The sequence below is a fragment of the Microcaecilia unicolor genome, chromosome 10 (assembly GCF_901765095.1).
Source record: "Microcaecilia unicolor chromosome 10, aMicUni1.1, whole genome shotgun sequence".
In the NCBI taxonomy this organism is placed as follows: Eukaryota; Metazoa; Chordata; class Amphibia; order Gymnophiona; family Siphonopidae; genus Microcaecilia; species Microcaecilia unicolor.
In genome coordinates this window covers 111,235,944-111,257,672 of record NC_044040.1, presented here as the reverse complement: position 1 = coordinate 111,257,672, position 21,729 = coordinate 111,235,944, and the positions used below count along the sequence as shown (strand labels likewise).

At 43.2% G+C, this 21,729-nt stretch overlaps 1 long non-coding RNA gene across 2 annotated transcripts in view; it reads right to left on the bottom strand.

Moving 5' to 3' along the window:
• LOC115478827 overlaps positions 1-1,613 on the bottom strand; it is a 114,655-nt gene extending 113,042 nt beyond the window's left edge. For both annotated transcript variants that reach the window (XR_003943579.1, XR_003943580.1), the window contains exon 1: positions 1,532-1,613. This is a non-coding gene — a long non-coding RNA (uncharacterized LOC115478827). The remainder of the gene's footprint in view (positions 1-1,531) is intronic.
• Positions 1,614-21,729: the final 20,116 nt, after the last annotated feature.

Here is a 21,729-nt window from a genome sequence, read left to right as displayed (position 1 = left end):
TAGTTGCTCCAACAGTTCTTTTTCCCTCTGCTTTCGGGCTCTCGCTGTGTAAGCTATAATCTTCCCCCTCAAGACCACCTTCCCTGTTTCCCTTAATAACAATGGCTCGAGCTCCTCCGTTCTATTATCTGCCAGGAATAGCTCCCACTCCTGTAGTATATGCTTCCGAAACTCCAAGTCCCTGTATAAAGTAGGGTTCATACGCCACCCTGACTGTGGTCTCTCTCCCTTAGTGCCTATTTCCACCCATATGAGACAGTGGTCAGAAACCACTCCCACCTCAATTTCTGCTGATCTGCTCGCTGAGAAGGGTGTCGGAGAAATCATTATGTAATCTAGTCTGGCACGACAGTTATGAACATGGGAGAAATATGTGTACTCCCTTTCATCCGGGTGTAGGGCCCTCCAGATGTCTACCAATCCCAAGTCCCTATGTAAGAGTCCTAACCCCCTCTCCTCCAGGCCCTTTGGCCTACTCTTTGGGGGTTTGCAATCAATGAGGGGATCCGCCGTTATGTTAAAGTTCCCCCCCCCCCCCCCCCACTATCAACTGGTAGTCTTGCAACTGCGTGAGGGTTAATAACAGATGTGAGAAGAATTTCCCAGAATAGATATTAGGGGCATACACTGAGCAAATTGCTACTTTTAACCCTTGGATGACCCCCATCCACACATCTTCCCTCAGGGTCCTTAATGGATCTATGAAAAACCATGTCCAACCCCTTGCGCAGAAGTATAGCCACACCTCGTTGTCTACTAGTGTATGATGAAAACACCATGTCTCCCACCCAGCCTTGTCGCAATTTGTGATGTTCTGGGGCAGATAGATGTGTTTCCTGTATCATAAAAACGTCCACTTTCATTTGCTTCCCATACTATAATATTTTCTTCCTTTTAATTGGGGAATGCACTCTATCTATATTAAGTGTAGCCACCTGGATACTACCCATTGTCCCCATTAGTCAGCAAGCTAACCTGCCACCTTTGAATCAACATTCCGAAGCGAGGCCCCGTCCCAGCAGCGGGGCCCCACGTTCTCTCACAACCAACCCCCTCCTGTATATCAATCATCCATTGTAGTGCCATTGGTGAGTATTTCAGCAGTCTCTTCCCAAAGAAACCGCCCCCCTCCCCTCCCTCTCTTCGCACTCTCTTCTCCCAAGGCCAGCCACACAGCCAATCAAAAACAGCCATGCCCCCATCCATCCACCCCTATTCCTTAATAACACTACTACTACTTGAACCCCCCCTGCTTCCCCTCCCCACCCCCCCCCCCACGGTTGCAGACCCCAGAACCCAACCATATAACAAAGAAGCTTCAAATTTCCTTCCCCAGCTCCCCACCGATATATACAAACTATAAATCCCCCCATTCTCACCACCCCTGCCCTCCCTCCAGTTACTCACTCTCCCTCAGAACAGACCTTATCAACAACAACTCTAAAAGTCCAACATCAGGGAGCTTTGTAAATTCTAGTCCAACTGCTGTGCGCTCTCATCCCGCTGTTTTTGTTGTGCCCTCCTTTCTCACCTCATTGCAACTCCTTCTGCCAGCTTCAAGTTCAGCAGGCACTCCAGCTCTCACTGTTCTTCCTGCGGGTGTAGCCTGCAGTGTCCATATGGCTTAGTGGCCAAGCTAAAAATAATTCTCCACTGTCGACCTCCACCCACATGCCGACAAAGAAGTGACCTGCTGCAGTGCACTGGCTCCCTGCTCGGAAATCAGGAGAGACGCACAGCTACACATTAAAACAGTGTGAAAAACTCCGTCAGAAACAACTGAAAACATCTTTCATAGGGCTCCTGCAGCTTAGCCTCTGCGCATTTGATCCTCCCCGACTCCTTATCTTTCATCCTGCCCTCCTGCCTGAGCACTGGGGACTTTCTCCAGGAATGCTTGCAGCTCTTCAATCTTGGTCAGAGTGCAGGTGTTGTTGTTATAAGTAATTCGCACTCTCGCAGGGTATTGAAATGCAAATTTAACTCCTTTTTCAAAGAGTTTGGTACAATACGGGGCTAGGAGCTTTCTCTGCTCCATAACTCTTACTGAAAAGTCCTGAAACAGCAGAACCTTTGCACCCTCGTATTCCACGCTGCGAATCTTCTTGAATTTGTCTAGAATTGCAGCTTTAATCATGTAATTTAGGTACCGTGCAATTATCACTCGTGGCCTCCCATTAGGCTCTCTCCTTGGCCCGACTCTGTGAACACGCTCTATTTGTCCTTGGCTATGTTCTGGGCTCAACCTCAACTGCTTCGGAAGCCAGTTCTCAATCAAATCTCGCAGCTCTGCTTCGGCAACAGATTCAGGTATGCCAACAATCCAGATGTTATTTCTCCGTCCTCTGTTCTCCTGGTCTTCCACCCGGTCTCTCAATGTATTTATTTGTGCCTCCATTTCCTGCAACCTGCTTTCAGCTGCCAACATATGGTCCTCCTGCGATGAAATTCGTTCTTCCACCTCTTGCAGCCGAGCACCATGCGTAGCAATGCATTCTTTAATCTCCTCCATGCCGTCGTGCAGTTTTGCTAGCTTGTCGTCCAGCAGCTGCGACATGTTCTTTAAGGAAATTTGGACCAGATCATCGTGCCCTGATGCAATACTTTTAGACTGCTTCGGTGGTGTTGGCGGGCTCATCGTGTTTAGCGACGCCATCTTGTTTTTCTGCGCACTGCCTTTTTCTTTCCCTGATCTCAGAGATTTAACTGGCATACCGCTCCTCTCTGCCCTAGAAAAAAAACCCACCTGCCTGCACTTCTGCCTTTTATTCATAGCTTCCTTCCTATTTCAACTCGATTTAGGGGGCATAGGTACCATTGGCAGGTCCGAAAAGAAGCAGGGGAAGGGAGCCGAGCTATTCCGTTCAGTCCAGTGACATCACGTGACCCCCCATCATTTGTTTTGTTATCAATTGGCTGGTACTCACTCTAATGAGCCTCTGAATGGTGCCTGTCCTACTCATCCCCTAGATTGGGATCCTGGAATGGATGATGATCCTAACTGTTACCCTTTATTTGATACATGGTCTACTGGATCTAATAGGTCCGTGTTTGATGACTTTGAAATTTTCCAGGGATGTGGACAAATTAAAATTGAACAGACTACACATCCAATAATCAGACTCTCTACCGGAGAACCTGTATATTTTAGGTATGCCACTTATAACATTGATCAAAGTGGGTGGCATCCTTGGTTTTTCATCCAGAAAATTGGAAATAAATATGTTGAAATTTATAAACTTTACTCCGCATGTGGATTGACAGGTGCCGTACCTCTACTGTCACTATAAATGCAATAGAAGTGTCAAGAGGGGTACCTGATCAATTTAAAGCCAGAAATCATTGTTGCACTTACATTCCCAATAATAATGACATTGATGATTCTGTTATAAAGGCATTACAAGACCTTTTTGCCTTAGCCAACAAAATTAGCTACTAAATCAGGTGTTGATACTGTTGTCTGGTGCATTATTCCCTATGTTCGGAGGTTTGTCTTAAGCCTCCTTGTTATTACTCGCAGTACAAGACAAACTACATTTCCACCATAAATTTTGTGTAGAACTACTGCTGTTTATTTTACTTATTTTACTTTTATTGCCTGTAACGCAAGTACACCTCTTTTATTAAGGAAGATATTTATTCTGCTTATGCTGTTTAATTGAACTATTATACGTTTCTTTTCAGTTTGTTATATTCTGCCAATTTGTATAGACACATTTAGATTGTTTTTTTTTTTTCATTTTTAGACTGTTGTACCTTTCATCATTGGACTTTGAGTGGTAACTAAGCAGACTGTTTTCTACTGTTGATGATTTCTTAATCATCAAGAGAGAAATATATGGATTTGCTTCATTTTCTGTACCAAGGAAGAAGACGATTATGTTCCTATGTATCATCCAAAAACACTATAACTCAACAGTGCCTTCATAGTCGATCTAGGCCCATTACACCCAGAGTGTTGCCACTGCCTCACTCATAACATAATGCTCCCTAGCAAGCAGTAGTTATTCATTACATTTGCTCTAGTGAGTTTTTTTTATTTCGCCAATATCAACCCTTTTATTAAAGCTAAAATGAAACATTGCTGCCCTAACACCAGGTTTAGCTGTATTTACACAACCAGTTTGATTAATGATCAGCTTTGTAATAATGAAGTCTGCAATCATATGTATTCAAATTTGTTGACTTTACCCTATGTCAAATGGACTTAATTGAATTCTTGTGTTTCTAAGCTTCACTCTGCTCTAGAGGGGTAGGTGTAGGATAGTTAGGCCCCTTGGATTGGTTATGGTAAAAGGGGAATCCCAATGCTGCATTTCATCCAGTATAAAATTATGTATCCACATGCTGACTCTTGCTAGGGCCTTGTCTCTTATTGTGCCAGACCACCCATGTCACCTCTAGTATATACATCCCCCCCCCCCCCCACAGGACTCTAAGAGCCCTCTGGAAAGGACGGCCACACACTAGTAGTCATTTGTGCCGCCCCCCCCTGACGGGGCCCGGCATGAGGGGTATGTAGAAATATGCTGTCACTTGCTTGAAATACAGGTCAATGGCTCTGGTTTAGGCTAAGAACTAGGCCTGTAAAAATCAAAGATCACTTCTGACACAAATTACATTTCACTGTAGCAAGTGCTGAAATGAGGTAATTGAGAACTGACAGGGGAGGGGAAAATCTACTCTATAAACAATAAGAAGACTGGCACCTGTGAGAAGTCACGAGCAAAGATGTTTTGGCTTAATGAAAGATAGTACTGGGTCAGCTGCACCCCGGATGAGATCATCTGGGGGGGGGGGGGGGCTAGGGAAGTTTGGGAACACATAGAATCTTGAACATCATTGACATCAAAGATGATAGCTGATGGGAGCAGATAGAGGGAGGGGGAGCTGAGGAGGGCAAAATGACCTGTGATGTTATTTCTTCGCAGATGTTGTCCTAAACATAATTTGTTTATACTTAGAGTTTGGGAACATGTGAAGTCATTTTTATCAACTGATAAGGCCAAAGAGCTCTGGTGAGAAAGCTTTTGTCCATTGAAATGAATAGGGTAAAAATGGTATAAAAAGGGCAGCCTAGAGGGTATTAGATCAGAAGAAGACAGAAGACTCCAGAAGGCTGGGGAGGGAGGACGTGTCATGAAGAGCTGTTCCACTATGTGAATGCCTGATTTGCCTGTACTGCTGTTGGTGAGATTGTAATAAACTATCTTCTTATATCCCAGCGAGTCCTTCTGATTATGGAGTTTGTTAATTCCTGGACTGCGTAGGAGCAGTCTGGGGGAATATGAGGTTGAGATAATTGGTGGGAACACGCAAATTATTTATGGTTATGATTGTTTTAAATCATTTATTTATATATGAATTTTTACCTATATATGTATATATGTTTTTAGACTTCTGATGCAGGCCTGTTGGCTGAAACACAGCATTGTGTCAAGTCTCTTTTCAATAAACACTTTTAAACTCAAGATTGTCTCTCCAGTCTCTAGAACCCATGGTCCATCATCCACTTTTCTCCTTTGTGTATTCCCATTCTCAAATACAAGTGAATAGTGTGACTTTAAAATACGACTAATTGAAAAAATGTGCTCATAAAGTGGAGAAAAAACCCTCAGAAACCTGAGACTGACAGTCACAGGTTTGGAGCGGGGTTTACTGATATTTGAAAGTAATCCTCGCCCAGATTCTATCATCGGGTAAAAAACTCCACTAGTGTGAACTTATATTAGACACAAATGCCTGTATTCCTAAACTTTCTTGTTGTATGGTGTTTATCAGGCATGTGAAAAAGTAATTCTAAATAATAACACTGCTAAGCTTACGGCATTTGACTTAAATAACAAATTGTAATAAACGCTCTCTTATCTTAATGTCCAACGGGGGCCACTGCCGTTTCACTCTTACAACGGAGCTTCCTCAGGGACAGGGTTTGAAAGCGTAATACTGTAATTCTGTGAAAATAAAAGATATAAGCTTAGACAATCAAATTTAAGTTGTACATAAACGCACAAAAGGCATGAACACTTGGTAAAGCTTACAGCTTGACGGAGCGCCAACTCTTACAAAATGGCGTCTCAACGTCAGTCAGTCTGCTATCTGATATTTATGCAAATTGAAATAGGTTGCTTGTAATTCATTGATTGCAAGAGATTGGCTAATAAACTAGTAAAAAACATGCCAATCAATTGAACTGTTGAGACCGTTTGGTTCTAATGAATTCAAATTAAAAATCCATTGTGCTTCTCTTCTTTGTAATTTAAGTTTGCGGTCCCCTCCTCTGTTTGATGCATTGATTTTGTCAATTGCAAAACATTTGAGATCCTCAAATTTATGTTTTTTGTCAATACAATGTTGTACCAAAGGTTCTTTAAATGCTTGCCTACGTATATTGGAACGATGCTCAAGAATTCTTGTTTTTAGCATTCTAGTGGTCATCCCAACGTATGATTTATTGCAAGGACAACTGATCACATAGATAACGTGATCTGATAAACAGTTGGTGAAATAACGAAGAACATGATGTCTATTGATTTTCGTGATATGTATCTGCTTGATTTGTTGAGTAATAGAGCAGATAGGGCAAAGACCACATTTAAAATGCCCCTGCAGTCGTAATGTGTTCTTGTTGATAGATCTAAGATCTGCTGGACTGATCATCTCTTTAATGTTGTTGTTCCTGGCATAAGCAATCCTTAAATTGCTGTTCTTGAACACGGGGATAGAACGTACAATGTCCCATCTGCTTCTAATTAATTTGGATAAAGACGGGCTGTCCTCATTGTACTGCATAACCATTGTACAAGTGTCCGCATCTTCTTTATCTTTAGTGGTAGTTGTTAGAAGTAAATCTCTACTATTGAATTTAGCTCTTCGATAAGCTTTATAAAGTATAGATCTGGAGTAGCCTCTTTCAGCTAAATCATCCATTAAAGCTTTAGCTTGCTGTTTGAAAGTGGAGAAGTCCGTGCAGATACGCCTTAATCTTAGCATTTGAGAAAAAGGTAAACTACTCTTTAAATGTGCCGGATGACAGCTAGAGTTATGAAGGAATGTGTTCTTGTCAGTTCTTTTTTTATACACCTTTGTAATGAAGCGATTGCAAATCAATCTAACTTCTACATCTAGATAATGAATTAGTTCAGCAGAATGTTGTTCTGTGAATTTAATGCTGTCGCTGCAGCTATTAAGCCAAGTCATGAAGCTGTTAAGTTCTGTGAGGGAACCTCCCCATAACATGAAGACGTCATCAATGTAACGCCACCATGTGATGATGGCTTTAGAAAAAGGAGAATGATTAATCCACTCTTTTTCGAATTCTGACATGTAGAGATTAGCAATGGAGGGAGCAAATGTAGCTCCCATTGCAACTCCACTAATTTGTAAAAAGAACTTGTCAGAAAATAATTTTCTTTCAAAGCAATCCTGGTAAGAGTTAGTAAAAATTCAGTGGGAACTTGATGTGGTCTTTGTCTATTGTTGAGTGTATTCAATACTGTTTGTAAGGCATCGTCCTGAGGAATGGAAGTATAAAGAGAGCAGACGTCAAGTGTTACCATTGTTATTGAATATTGTTCAAAAACAACCTCATCTAGTTTACAAATGAAATGTGTGCTATCTCTGATGTAGGATTGTTGTTTGGGAACTTCCACTTTCAAAAAGGTGTCAACAAATGAAGATAGTGGCTCTAAGACAGAATTCCTCCCTGACAAAATAGGTCTGCCTGGGGGATTTATTAACTGTTTATGTACTTTAGTCGTATTTTAGAGTCACACTATTCACTTGTATTTGATTACGAATTTTAGACTCTAAATCATACTGCAATACTAGTTTCCCATTCGTATTCCCATTCTCCACGCACTTGGATTTCTTTGGATTTTCTCCTCAGAACTAGACCATGGCTTTCCAGAGATGGGACAATGTTCTTAGGTATAGCGACAAACATCTTAATCAACTTCTACAGCTTTTGGATCAAGAAGAAGACTACAATCAACAACCCGCAACATCCCTTCTGGAACAGTGGGTTGGACATTATTAACATAAAAAAAGAACATCATTAGAAATGATTTACATTTCTATACTATGCTTAATTACTGTAGATCCAAAAGAATTCCTATGGGTTTGAGGATGATATTATTCAATACATATCTGTGAAACAATAGTAATAAAAAAAGCAAGTGCATTTATATAATATACTACTGCATTCCACAATACGAGAAGGAGCAAGTTCCCATATGCCATCTTTTTTTCCTTTTGATGTAGGCACAAGAATAAAAAATGTTAAATGCTCCCAGTTTCAACCTTAATGTTTTTTAAAAATTGTACTTATAGGGGGGTCACGTGACGCTATGAGCTGAACAAGCCGCACATTGCTTCAGCTCCGAGACCTCCACCCCAAGATCGCTAATTTATTGTAGCAGTGCGAGCCTGAGCACCCTCTGGTTACGTAGACCAAGTGCCTATGGACAAATATCTCCAAAAACCGCCGGTTGAAATGGCACTTAGATCGGGGAAAAAAGAAAAAAGCAAAACAAGCGCCGCAGAGGGGAAAATGGCTGATGAACTCGCGGAGGCCCCACCATCCATGTGCTTCAGCGAGCAGCAACTAACACAGTTAACGGCAGCAATTCCACAGGCATGGGACCCGAAGTGGGTAGCCCTGCATGATAAACTGGACAGTTTCCAAGCAAGGATGGATGGATTGGGGACACGCACTAGCGATTTGGAGACTAGAGTGTCTGCTATCGAAGATGAAACCCGAGGATACAGGCCTGACCTGAGTGCCTTGCAACAACAACTGAGGGAACAAAGAGACAGGCTAGACGATCTTGAGGGCAGATCTCACCGAAATAATCTCCACATTGTTGGCCTGCCGGAGCAGCTCCCTGAAAGAAGACACTTGGCTGGAAACCTGGCTGGCAAAAGAGCTGGCCCTTACAGACTCCTGCGGCCCCTTAATTATAGAACGAGCGCACCGCGTGGGAAGGAAGGCGGAGGCGAACGCTAGACAGAGAGTGGTAATAGCGAAGGTCTTAAACTACAAGCACAGAATGGAGATATTGCAGGGCTTTAAACAACGTAGAGACTCGCTAAATATGGCGGGCAACCTGTTTTGATATTTCCAGACTACACTCAAAGGGTCCAAGAGCAATGCAGGAAATTTCACCCTCTGTGCGCAGCGCTAGCAGGGAAAAAGATAAAATTTAATTTGCAATACCCTGCAAAGCTGCGCGTCTCCCTGCAGGATTGCTGGCAAACCTATTCCTCGGTGAAGGAAGCAAAAACAGCTTTGAGAGGCTGCCAGGTGCTGGACGGAACTTGAGCAAAGGACTTGATGGTAACCAAGAGCAGTTAGGCTGTAAATGTAAATGTTGGTTTCACAAAGTTAATAATGTTTATGATTCAATCGGGGGTGGGGGTCTCACAGCGATTCCGCGTGACTCTTCCATTCTAACAGGCTTAGTAGCCTGGGTGGATGTTTCAGGGGATCTTATGGGTCAGGGGCAAGATTGGGCGGGAGGGAGGGGGTGGGGGATGGGAAGTCTGGGATCGGTTTGGAGTGAGAGTACATGTGTGTTGGGGACCTGGTAGAGAAGAGGACAAGACTTTGGTAAGATGGTCATCCCTTGCTCTGATTGCAGTGGGGGCATACCCGGAGGGGGCTGGGCCTCCGGAGGCCTTCTTGTCTGCAGACATAGTAGGAAACTTGGAAAGAATGGAGGAGATTAGAGAGAATGGGTAATTCAGACCTTCAAATTTTTTCTTGGAATGTGTCTGGGATTACATCCCCAATAAAGCGCAGTAAAATTTTGGCACAATTGAAGCGTCACAAGGCCATGATAGCGTGTCTACAAGAAACAAAATGATCAGACTCTGAACACATGAAACTATGTCAACGATGGGTGGGTGAGTGTCACTACTCTTCTTCGGGCAACCGCAAAAGCAGGGTGGCGATATTAATTCGCAAAGGGATACCCTGTCAGTCAAAATTGATATATAAAGATAATGCTGGTAGGGTGGTATTGGTAAAGATAATGTTTCAAGGGAAACAATTTTATCTTTGCTCAGTATATGGGCCTAATGAATATAATCCGGCTTTCTTCCAATCTTTGGTTGTGTTGGGACAGAGACATACAGACGCACCATGGGTGTGGGCGGGTGATTTCAACCAAGTTATGGATCCCTTCATGGATAGGTCCTCCACTAGTTCTAAGGCAGTGGCGGGTGGGGGGACGGGCCTCCCGTCCCTATGTAGAGCTCTCAATTTGGTAGATCCTTGGAGACTCTTGAATCCAATGGTCCGAGACTACTCACATCAGTCTAAGGCGCATCAGACATGGTCGAGGATAGATTACATTTTTTTGTCCCAATCGTGGTTTTTTCGAGTTAAGGAAGCGACCATTGGACCGGCCGCAGTCACAGACCATGCTATACTGGGATTGGGGCTTGAGTTTGACATAGGTGGGGAGCCGGCCAGATTTTGGCGATTTCCCTCATATTTGTCAAATGACAAACCCTTCATAGAACATCTTAGGGCAAAATGGACTCAATATATAGAAACTAATCTAGCCTCCGCCCCGTCGCCTATAGTCCTTTGGGAGGCCTCTAAAGCAGTTTTGAGAGGGGAAGTGTTAGCTTTCTTGAGTGCAAGGGCTACGAGGTTGGCAGCGGGCATTTTAAGATTGGAGACAGATTACAAATCAGCTAAACAAGCACACCTTAGCAACCCCACTAAAGAAACCAGAGAAAGAGTATCCGCATCTCTGACTGCCTTAAACTCACTCATACACGAGCAAACAAAAAAACACCTATTTGCAAGACAATTGAACTTTTATCGATTTGGTAACAAATCGGGTAGGTTGTTAGCCCGTGCGGCCAAGGCGAAATAGTCACCCCGTTATGTCCCATTGCTGAGAAGGTCTGATGGGACACATTAGTAATCCAACCGAAATAGCGGACTCATTTCGTACTTTTTTGAGGTCTATTCAGAGAATGGAGAGAATCAGGGACATTTGTTGGAGGACTACCTAACAGCTGCGGGCATGCCCAGATTAGAACAGAATGCAAGTGATCAGTTGGCCACCTCCATAGGGGCTCAAGAGATACAAAGGGTTATTAAACTGCTCCCGTCAGGGTCTGCCCCGGGCCCGGATGGGCTCTCAAATGATTATTATAAAATTCTAGGACATGAGCTGGTGGGCCCACTTCTCTCATATTATGATTCGGTGGTAGAGCATGGATTTTTTTTCATCGAGAGAAAATGAGGCATTAATCACTTTGATACCGAAACCGGGCAAGCCCCCTGATCACGTGGAATCCTATAGACCAATTTCGTTGTTAAACGTGGATCTCAAAATTTTGGCGCGTGTGTTGGCAGATAGACTGGCACGGTATCTCCCCCAGTTGGTGGGTGAACACCAGGTGGGATTTGTGCGTGGCCGGCACCCTAATATAAATGTGCGCAAAGTGTTACTTTCTATAGCCCACAGCCAGGTCACTCGGGACCCCCTCCTCCTGATCAGCCTGGACGCCGAAAAGGCATTTGATAAAGTGCAATGGACTTATCTATTTCAAGTCCTGTCTTATATTGGGCTGGAGGGCTGGTTCCGAGAGGCTATAGTAACATTATATCACTCACCATCGGCACGCATAGTGGTGAATGGGATTCAGTCATCAGTGTTTGCAGTACAAAGAGGGACTAGGCAGGGCTGTCCCCTTTCGCCCGCACTATTTCTTTTGTACCTGGAGCCACTTTTGAGAACCATTACGATAGACCCTGATATAACTGAGATTTCCTTGCCCTCGCAGTCGGTGAAGGTACTGGCCTTCGTCGACGATATTTTGCTGACACTCACCCGCCCAGAACATTCAGTGAAATACTTGTTGGATGCACTAGCTGAGTTTGAATTTCTTACAGCGTTTACTTTAAATTTTCAAAAATCAATAGCACTACCCATCCAGACTGAGATCCAAAAAAATTGGACAGGTAGCCTTCCCTTTCAGTGGGCAAGCACGGAAATAAAGTACCTGGGTGTACATATCCCCTCGGATCTCAGTAAGCTTCATGGGCTTAACATGGGATTTTTGAAACAACGTACCATGGAGCTTTTCCATCGGTGGCAGGCGCTCTCGATTGCCTTATCAGGTCGTATTGCCCTATATAACATGATATTGTTCCCCAAATGGACCTATGTGCTCCAAATGCTACCCTTGTGGTGGCATGGTGCGGAAGATAAGTGGCTCCACAAGCGACTAAAATTTTTCCTGTGGCGGGGGAAGAGGGCTAGGTTACCACTGGCTACATTAATGCTTCCCAGACCTAGAGGAGGGATGGGTTTGTTAGATCTGCGCTTATTTGCTATTGCTAGTAGTCTCAGACACATATCAGACTGGTTTTGTGGCAAAAAATTTTTCTCTTGCACCAACACAGAAACTTCGTTACTTAACTCACTACATTTTGCATACTGGTTACACTCTGCTCCAGGGAAGGTGCCAAACCTGGGCCCCTACAAGTATATTCTTGCACCTTTGAGAGCCACCTGGAAGTGGGTGCGCAGGCAGGGTGGTAGGAACGGGGAGGTTTCCCTATTGCTGCCGATTCAGGGGAACCTTGAGTTTCCAGCGGGAACCTCCTCAGCTGCTTTTAAAAGGTGGGCCTCCTCTGGAATTCATCATCTATACCATGTGATATCAGAGCAAGGGGTCATTAAACCATTTAAAGATTTGTGCACTGAGTATGGTCTAGATGCGAGAGACACTTTTGCATACTACCAGATCCGGCACTACGTCGGTTCACTCCCATCGGCAGCGCTGAGCCAAGAGTCATGGGAGGAACTTGATGAACTGTTGGGTCTTGAGGCGCAGCTGCAGATTCCTTTATTTCCACAAACATCTCAGAGATTCATCAAAAAATGTGGACCTCACCAAGGTGAAACAGGGGTGGAACCAGGAGTTGGGTCTTCATCTTCAGCAGGAGCACATGGCGGAGTGCGTTCGCTCCGCACACAAACTTAGTGTAAATGTAGCGTGGTGTGAAATCCAATATAAATTCCTGCTGCGAATACACATCCCCCCGCATAAAGCTTTCCGAGCTTCCCTTAGAGAGACAGGCAACTGTGCGAAGTGTGGAAGGGGTGGTGCCGATTTAGGGCACATTTTCTGGAGGTGTCCACGAATTCAAATCTTTTGGAAGTCGCTCTGCATGCATGTTTCACGGATGTGGTCCTGCAAATGGAGTCCAGGTCCAGATTTACTGTTTGACAGTTTCAAGTTGCAGCAACCAATACCACAAGGATACAAAACATTCTTGAAATTCACCACCTTAATGGCAAAGCGTACCATTCTCCAGCTGTGGCTGGAGACCGAAGGACTAAGTGTGGCACATTGGAGGATGGCCATGATTCAATGCTGTTCATTAGAAAAGAGGGGAATCAGTGACATAGCCTCCAAGAGAGGTGATATATTTTGTAAATCCTGGTCCCCATTTTGGGATACTCTCACTCCAGTAGCTAGAAGTAAAATTTTGAACTGTTAGGTTTCAAGGTTTGGGGAGGTATGGGTGGGATAGAGGGAGGGCACGGGGGTGCAGAGAAGAGATGTTAAGGGGAGTAAGGTAGATAGACACATATGTAAAACTTTATCCAGTTTAGATTGTTGATTATCTGATTTGTCTTGCATAGCGTAAATTGTTCTGGATTAAAATAAAGATATAAAAAAAAAATTGTACTTATAACATGTTGGTTCTGGTGGCCCTTTACTAGGTGAAAACATTCCCACATGAATACAGGGAGTCCCTATAGCCAACCCCTCCAAATATCACGATTTAAAATGTAGAACAAATTAATACTCTAATCGATGAAACCAACACTTCCTCTGTGTACATCCGTATGCTGCAGCCAGCATGTTTGAAAATATGTGAGATTAAATAAAAATGCTATCAACAATAAAGAACAACAAGGATGCAGCAGCTCATAGGTTTGCTTGATTTGTTTTGCGTGTACTAGATGACGACTTGGCTTCAACTTTTTATTTTTTTATTTTATTAATGCCAAGTGCTACATGTTACAATTTGTACTAAACTGTGCCCCTATCAAAATTAACAACCTTGTACCTTGAAATCATGGTCATACAACACACATTTCGAACCATATCCTAATACATCGCCTTGCTAACCTTATACCCCCCTCCCTTCCTTGACCTTATCATGGTGTGGCTGAGCTTTGTGTTTGCAATTGTTCATATGGCTGCCAAATGTTTTGGAAGGTTCCCAACTTGCCCTTCCTCATTGCTGTTAGTTTTGACATTAAATATAGATAATCCACTTTTTGCAATATCTTCTGCACATCTGGCGGTTTTTGCTGTTTCCACCCTCTTGCTATTGCTATTTTTGCTGCAGTGAGGTAGTGGCTTGCGAGTCTATGATGTTCCACTGCCATTGTCCCTGGCTTAAAGTTCAGTAAAACAATTTTCCTCCTTGCATGGAAATGGCTGTTGGAGGACTTGGCTAATCAAAGATGTCACTGACCTCCAGTAATCTTGTATCCTTGGGCATTTCCACCAGATATGCATAAACATCCGCCTGTTTCCACACTCCCGCCAGCACTCAGCCGAAGCATCCGGATATATGCGTTGTAGTCTGTCTGGCATATAATACCACCAACAATACACTTTATATCCATTCTCTACCATTGATTGTGCCAGGGATGGCTTAAACAGATATCTATACCCGTTCCTCCAGTGTGCCTGCATATATGTGTTCTGCAGTGCTTGCTCCCATCTGTCTGTATAGAGTGTTTGGGGGTCTGCTCTTTGCAATAGGGCAAGGTAGAGACGTGATACACAACCCCTTCTGCTCCCACCCCTTAATGCCTTTTCCATTGTTGTCTCCACTAGCCCCAGTTCCTCCCAGGCCCGCGTGTGTATAAAATTGCGGACACTGCTATAAAATACTTGATCCCTTGGTAGCAACCGATATTGCTCCTGAAGGTTTTCAAAGCTTACCACCCTGCCACTATCCCACAGCTGGCCAAGTGTATACAGCCCCCCTTGTGCCCATTCGCGATAAACTCTCTGTTTCGCCCCATGAGAAGCCCGGTGCCCTACATATAGCTGTTTGTAGAAAGTATTTTCGCTCCAGGAACCAGCTCTTCCTAATTTGATACCACGTGGAGAGAATGTGACTGATTCCTACCGGGACCCTGTGCCCTACCTCCCTCAATTCCCTCCCCGTTAACCGTAATACATCACCCAATGAATGCCTTCCCAGCCATGCTCTCTCCCACTGTAACCACTTCTTTTTTTCCCTGGGATTCCAATCCGCTAGTATTCTCAGTTGAGCCGCCTGATAATATAAATAGAAGTTTGGGACTCCCATACCCCCCTCCCATGGAGTTGATACATAATATCCCGTCTTATCCTCAGTGGACGCTTCCTCCAGATATACGCAAAGAGTTTTCGGTTTAATTGTTCAAAAAAGCTCTTGGGAATCGGAATAGGCAGGGCCATAAATAGAGTAATTTAGGGAGCATCATCATTTTCACTGCGTGGATACACCCCATCCAAGATATATTCAGCCCCTCCCATCGATCAATCTCCGCAAATATCTCTACTACCTTCTTTGGAAAGTTTGCCTCATAGAGGTCCTCCATTTTCTGTGTTATCTGAACCCCTAGATACTTAACAGACTTAGACGCCCATACAAAGGGGAAGGCTGCGCGAATTCATGGCACTCCCTATGGTGGGACTGTTAGATTAAGCACCTCTGTTTTTGTTACATTTACTTTAAATCCTGACCTCTCCCCGTATTGCTCCATTAGCTCTATCGCTGTCCTCACCGATTACTCTGGACTGGTCAGGGTCAGCAGGATATCATCCACAAACAGCATCAATTTGTGTTCCCTCTTCCCTCTGGTCACTCCCCTAACTCCTATGTCCGCCCGTATGACTCAGTTATGTATTAGCTGGCTCCAGAAACCCAGAAATTCAATACTGGAGCCTGGACATGGTCCAGCATTGAATATTCAGGGTTAATGCTGGCAGCCATCAGTAAAATGCTGATCATCACTGGCTGAATATTGGGCCCTTCATATTTATGGAATTGTGTACATTTTTAGTCTTTACATTATTGAAATTATTTCTCCCCCCCCTAAAAAAAATGTTTTACTTGGAGGATATGTACATGGTGGGATACTTTCCTTGGAAAGTCATACATTGGTAATAGTGTACTACACAGATTATTGCATCCTAATTTGGTTATGCTCATGACTTGGATTACATGCTAGATTACGATAAAGTTTTTTTTTTTTTAATCATTTATTTATAATTTTTTCATTTTACAAGGATCACTTGCAAAACAGTAATACACAGATGATTGTACATTAAAACAATATTAGAAGAAAACAATCTCAACAAGATAAATGGATTTTATACAATCTATCTCTTTCTTAGACCACAAAATAAATACGGAGAGTGAAACAAGACAAGGAGATCAATTTAAACAACAGCAAACAAAGAAAACGTGGTATTAACCCGATTATCCCGTTATTATTTATCTAAATCATTATTCCACATTGATCATCTGGTTGGTTTCTTCAAGACCATAACGGTGCATAGTCCATCAATTTCATTGGAAACATACTTATTGTCCAATATTAGTGAAAGTAATACACCTGATTTCATTTTTTTTCCCTTTTAAAGGGACACCACCTTGTAAGTGGTGGAGGGGCTTCCGTGTTTCAATGACTCAGAGGGCTATGCTGAAGGGTTACCCATATCAGACAGGCCTCTGAGGAGAAACCAGACAAAGAGTGTTCCAAATTAGGGAGAGGGGAAAGATGGTGACCTGAAGCTCGTACACTCAACGGCCCAGCTGACCTCTGAAGTTCACTTTTTGTTCACTTGAAATGTCCTCTCTGCATTGCAGTTGCCTTAACAGAGGAAGGGGACAATGGGGGTCAGCCGCCGATGACCAGCGTTTTGTCCCCTGTGCAGCAAGTGTGGGACCGCTGTGTGACGAGCTGCCCATAGATGACTGGGTTGATGAGTCCTTTGATTAGCGCCGACGAAGGAGCGTCGATGCTCTTGGACCTGGAAACAACTTCATCGCTCAAAAATCATTTAACCACCATGCCCAAAGGAGTGGAGGAGTGAGTCAGGAGTGTATGCTGAAACGGAAGTCGTTTACAGCTGAACCCGTGTTGGCGGTGCTACTCCTAAACCCTTAAGAGTTATCAGCTTGGAGTTTTTGGCTCCCGTGGAGGTTGCATTGAATGTCATTTGGAGGGTGCTCCAGGACCTGACGGTGGTAGAGAATGACTTTGCTTCAGATATAGTCTTGTTAATGAGCCACATGGATAATCTAATCGAATCCTTTGAGAATATACAGCAAATGAAGTTCTACTGAAGTAGGAAACGGTTAAGATTTGAAAATGATAAAAGACCAGAAAAATTTGAACAAAATGAATATGGTTACAGATGATTAATATCGAGATTGTTGTTTTCCCAGAGTTCCGGGTATGACTCCTAATGTTTTTTTTCCTCTGAAATGATTCCTCTTAATATATTAATTCAAAAGGAGTGAAGCCTGTGAAACTGGGATTACTTTAATCAGCGGGAATTGGATTGGAGATTCAAGGGTTTGTATTGTTAAACAATTTCTGGTTTTAAAAGGGAAAAAAAATGAAATCAGGTGTATTACTTTCACGAATATTGGACAATAAGATAAAGTTTCACCAGATTCAAAAGACAACTTCTCAGAAGGAGAAAATATTGTGTGGCATCAACTTGGGGAATAGGAATCACTCTCAATCCCTGCAGATGGTACTGCACATGAAACTTGCATGATTAAAGGCATGTAAGGTGGCAAGTCCACTAAACCAGAGCAATGCCAGACTCTGACCTGAGCTGCTTAACTGGAATGGATGCTTAATGACTGACCAGCTTGATTTGTGGTGGAATACATAGCAACTCAAATGTAATATCCAAGCATGAGAATAAACAATAGAGAATGCAAGTTTACATTGGTCATATTCTTGTGAGGTGGTATTTTTCAAGGTTTAGTAGCCACAATTCAACATGCTTGTCCCATATTTTATAGAATATAGGCATGTTCAAATAAAAAAAAACAGAAACAAAAATCTGTCCTGCTCATGTAAAAAAAACCCAAAAAAAACATCCATCTCACAGCCATAAACAAAGAGGAAAAACGTTTTTGTTCTGAAAGCATCCAAAATGAATAGCCATTTTCCAAAGTGAAACATCCAACTTTTGAACGGTAAAAAAAGGGACATGAACATCTTTCTGGCATTATTTTCAAAATATGGCCACACAGTGGTTAGTGCAGTGGACTAACACAGGGACACAGGTTCAAACCTAGCTGTAACTCTTTTTTTGGTAAACATTATCCCTCCAGGTCTTGAAAAATTCCTACTGTACACCACTTCAATAGCCTTCAGGCTTGCAGGTGCCATATATTTAGGTATTTTCTGTTTCTGGAAGGCTCAAAAAAAATACATATATATAAAGTTGAAGTGGGATTTGAACCTTGGTCCCTTGACCTGCTTGCTGCTTTGTTCAGAAGGGCCAGAATACCATGCAGCTGACGTGGAGGAGCACAATCAAAAGGGGCGCCCAAGTTTTCCTGAGGGTGTCCTCGCAGGATGGCCCCGCAAAGGAGTGGGGAAACCCGTATTATCGAAACAAGATGGGTGGCCATCTTTCGTTTCGATAATACGGTTGGGGACGCCCAAATCTCCACACCTTAGAGATGGTCATCCCCGATTTTCAGCGATAATGGAAACCGAGGACGCCCATCTCAGAAACGACCAAATCCAAGCCCCTTGGCCATGGGAGGAGCCAGCATTCGTAGTGCACTGGTCCCCCTGACATGCCAGGACACCAACCGGGCACCCTAGGGGGCACTGCAGTGGACTTCACAAATTGCTCCCAGGTGCATAGCTCCCTTACCTTGTGTGCTGAGCCCCCCAAAACCCACTCCCCTTAACTGTACACCACTACCATAGTCTTTAGGGATGAAGGGGGCACCTAGATGTGGGTACAGTGGGTTTGTGGTGGGTTTTGAAGGGCTCATATTTACCATCACAAGTTTAACAGATGGGGGGGATGGGCCTGGGTCCGCCTGCCTGAAGTGTACTGCAGTACCCACTAAAATTGCTACAGGGACCTGCATACTGCTGTCATGGAGCTGGGTATGATAACTGAGGCTGGCATAGAGGCTGGAAAAATATTTAAAACTTTTTTTTTTTTTAGAGTGGGAGGGGGTTAGTGACCACAGGGGGAGTAGGGGGAGGTCATCTCTGATTCCCTCCAGTGGTCATCTGGCCATTTAGGGCACATTTTTGTGGCTTGGTCGTAAAAAAAAAAAAAGGACCAAGTTGGCCAAGTGTTTGTCAGGGACGCCCTTCTTTTTTCCATTATCTGCCGAGGACGCCCATGTGTTAAGCACGCCCCAGTCCCGCCTTCGCTACGCTTCTGACACGCCTCTGGGAACTTTGGTCGTCCCCGCAACAGAAAGCAGTTAAGGGTGCCCAGAATCGGCTTTCGATTATGCTGATTTGGGCGACCCTAGAAGGACGTCCATCTCCCGATTTGTGTTGAAAGATGGGCGCCCTTCTCTTTCGAAAATGAGCCCAATAGGGAGTCTTTTACTAAGAAGCAGTAGCGTTTTTAGCTCGCAGTAGAAATCAGCTGATGGTAAACTCAAGATGACCGTTATATTCCTATGGGTGTCTTGGTATTTATCACCAGCTAATTTCTACCGTGAGCTAAAAACCCTACCGTGGCTTAGTAAAAGATCCCTACAGAGCCTGGTTTTCCTTTCTGGTTTCACATTTAGGGGGAGAGAAAGGGGGACAGCAACCACTAGGGGATTAAGGAGAGGTTATCCTTTAATCCCTCCAGTGGTCAGCTGCTCAATTAGAGCAACTTTTTGTTCTAGTTGATGCAATTGAACAGGGCAGAGGAGAACACCTCTTCAGTTGACAGAAATTATCTCCTGGGTGTTCCACTTGGGTAATTCCTGGAAGATGAGGCGGTCAGGTCAGAAATGATTGCATAAAGAGTCTGGAACTTGCCACAGTGGTAACTTACTTGATCCACCAGTTTCTTGACCTTCTCTTCAAAGATCTCTCCCTTGCAGAGCATGTCAATGAGCCTTTCTGCACCATCATACCTCAGATCTGAGGACCACAGCCAAGAGAATTCATATGCACCAAATACCGACAGCCGTGGCTGTCAATACATTTGAAATCATTACATGGCAATCTGACCAAGTTTTTTTGTACTCCCTTCCCCTGTTCAGTAACCTTGACTATCTTAGTCAACATTTACCTGGCCAGTTAAATGTTGATTAAATAGGCCTGTTTGCCTGAGACAGATCTTGTATCCTGTGCTTTTGCATATATTTGTCCATAATGAACCAGTAAAACACCATGCAGTGCTCTACCTCTGCCTTTATTAATTACATTTCCTATCTCCATTTTTAATTAGCTAGCTTGTGTGAAAGATGTAGGCTATTTTAGTCCATTTACAGTGCACCAATTCTCAACAGGTGGCTGAACAGGGCTGATCCCACCCGGCTGTAATTGTTCTACGAGCTCTTTTGACATATGTACATTATGATTGTTTTTAACGTTTCACTTATGTATGTTATGATTGTTTTAAATCATTTATGTATGATTTTTACCTACATATGTATATTTGTTTTTAGACTCCTGATGCAGTCCTGTTGGCCGAAACACACTGTGTCTTTTTTTCAATAAACACTTTTTAAACTCAAGATTGTCTCTCTGGAACCCATGGTCCATCATCCACTTTCCTCCTTTGTATATTCCTGTGGGTCCTTACAGGTTCTCTGTGCACGCAGATTTCTTTGTATTTTCTCCTCAGAACTAGACTATGGCTTTCCAGACCTGGGACAATGTTCTTAGCTATAGCGACAAACATCTTAATCAACTTCTACAGCATTTGGATCAAGAACACAATTACAATCAACAATCCGCAAAATCCCTTCTGGAACAGTGGTTGGACATTATTAACATAAAATAGAACATTAGAAATGATTTACATTTCTGTACTATGTTTAATTACTGTAGATCCAAAGAATCCCTAGGTTGAGGATATCTAAAACACCCACAATGTTTCTGAATAACCAGATATTCTTAGATAAATGGTGTTCCATTCTTAATAAATGCAGCCTAGACCTCATGATTTTGATAGCTGAACCTTCTAGATCTAAAAGCAAAACATTGCATGAAACATTAGATTCAAAACAAACATCTCTACATATTCATGATCCTAATTACGACACAATATTAAAGGACATAAATACCAAAGTAGACAAATTCAGAAGAGATACAAAAGAAATAAAAAATAGAAAATTTAAGCATGACGAGGCCGACTATAAAAGAGGCTCCATTTATCCTTTTTCCAAAGCGAGACCATACTTCTCACACAGAAAAGTAACCAATCAGGTCTCCAAAGTTAATGTCAGATCTCTCCCTCCAAAGAACCCTGATGATAATAACCCCATTGAACATGGCCATAAGAGAGTGAGGAATGATTGAGGTGATCTCTATACTTCTCCCTTGGGTAGCCCTATAGCATGTCCAAACTTTCCGAGATCTTCAAGACATTTAATAGAACGTGATACTTCCCCAGTTGTACAACAGGTTCCCCACACTGACACTTTTTTGGAAGAACTGTGGAAAAAAG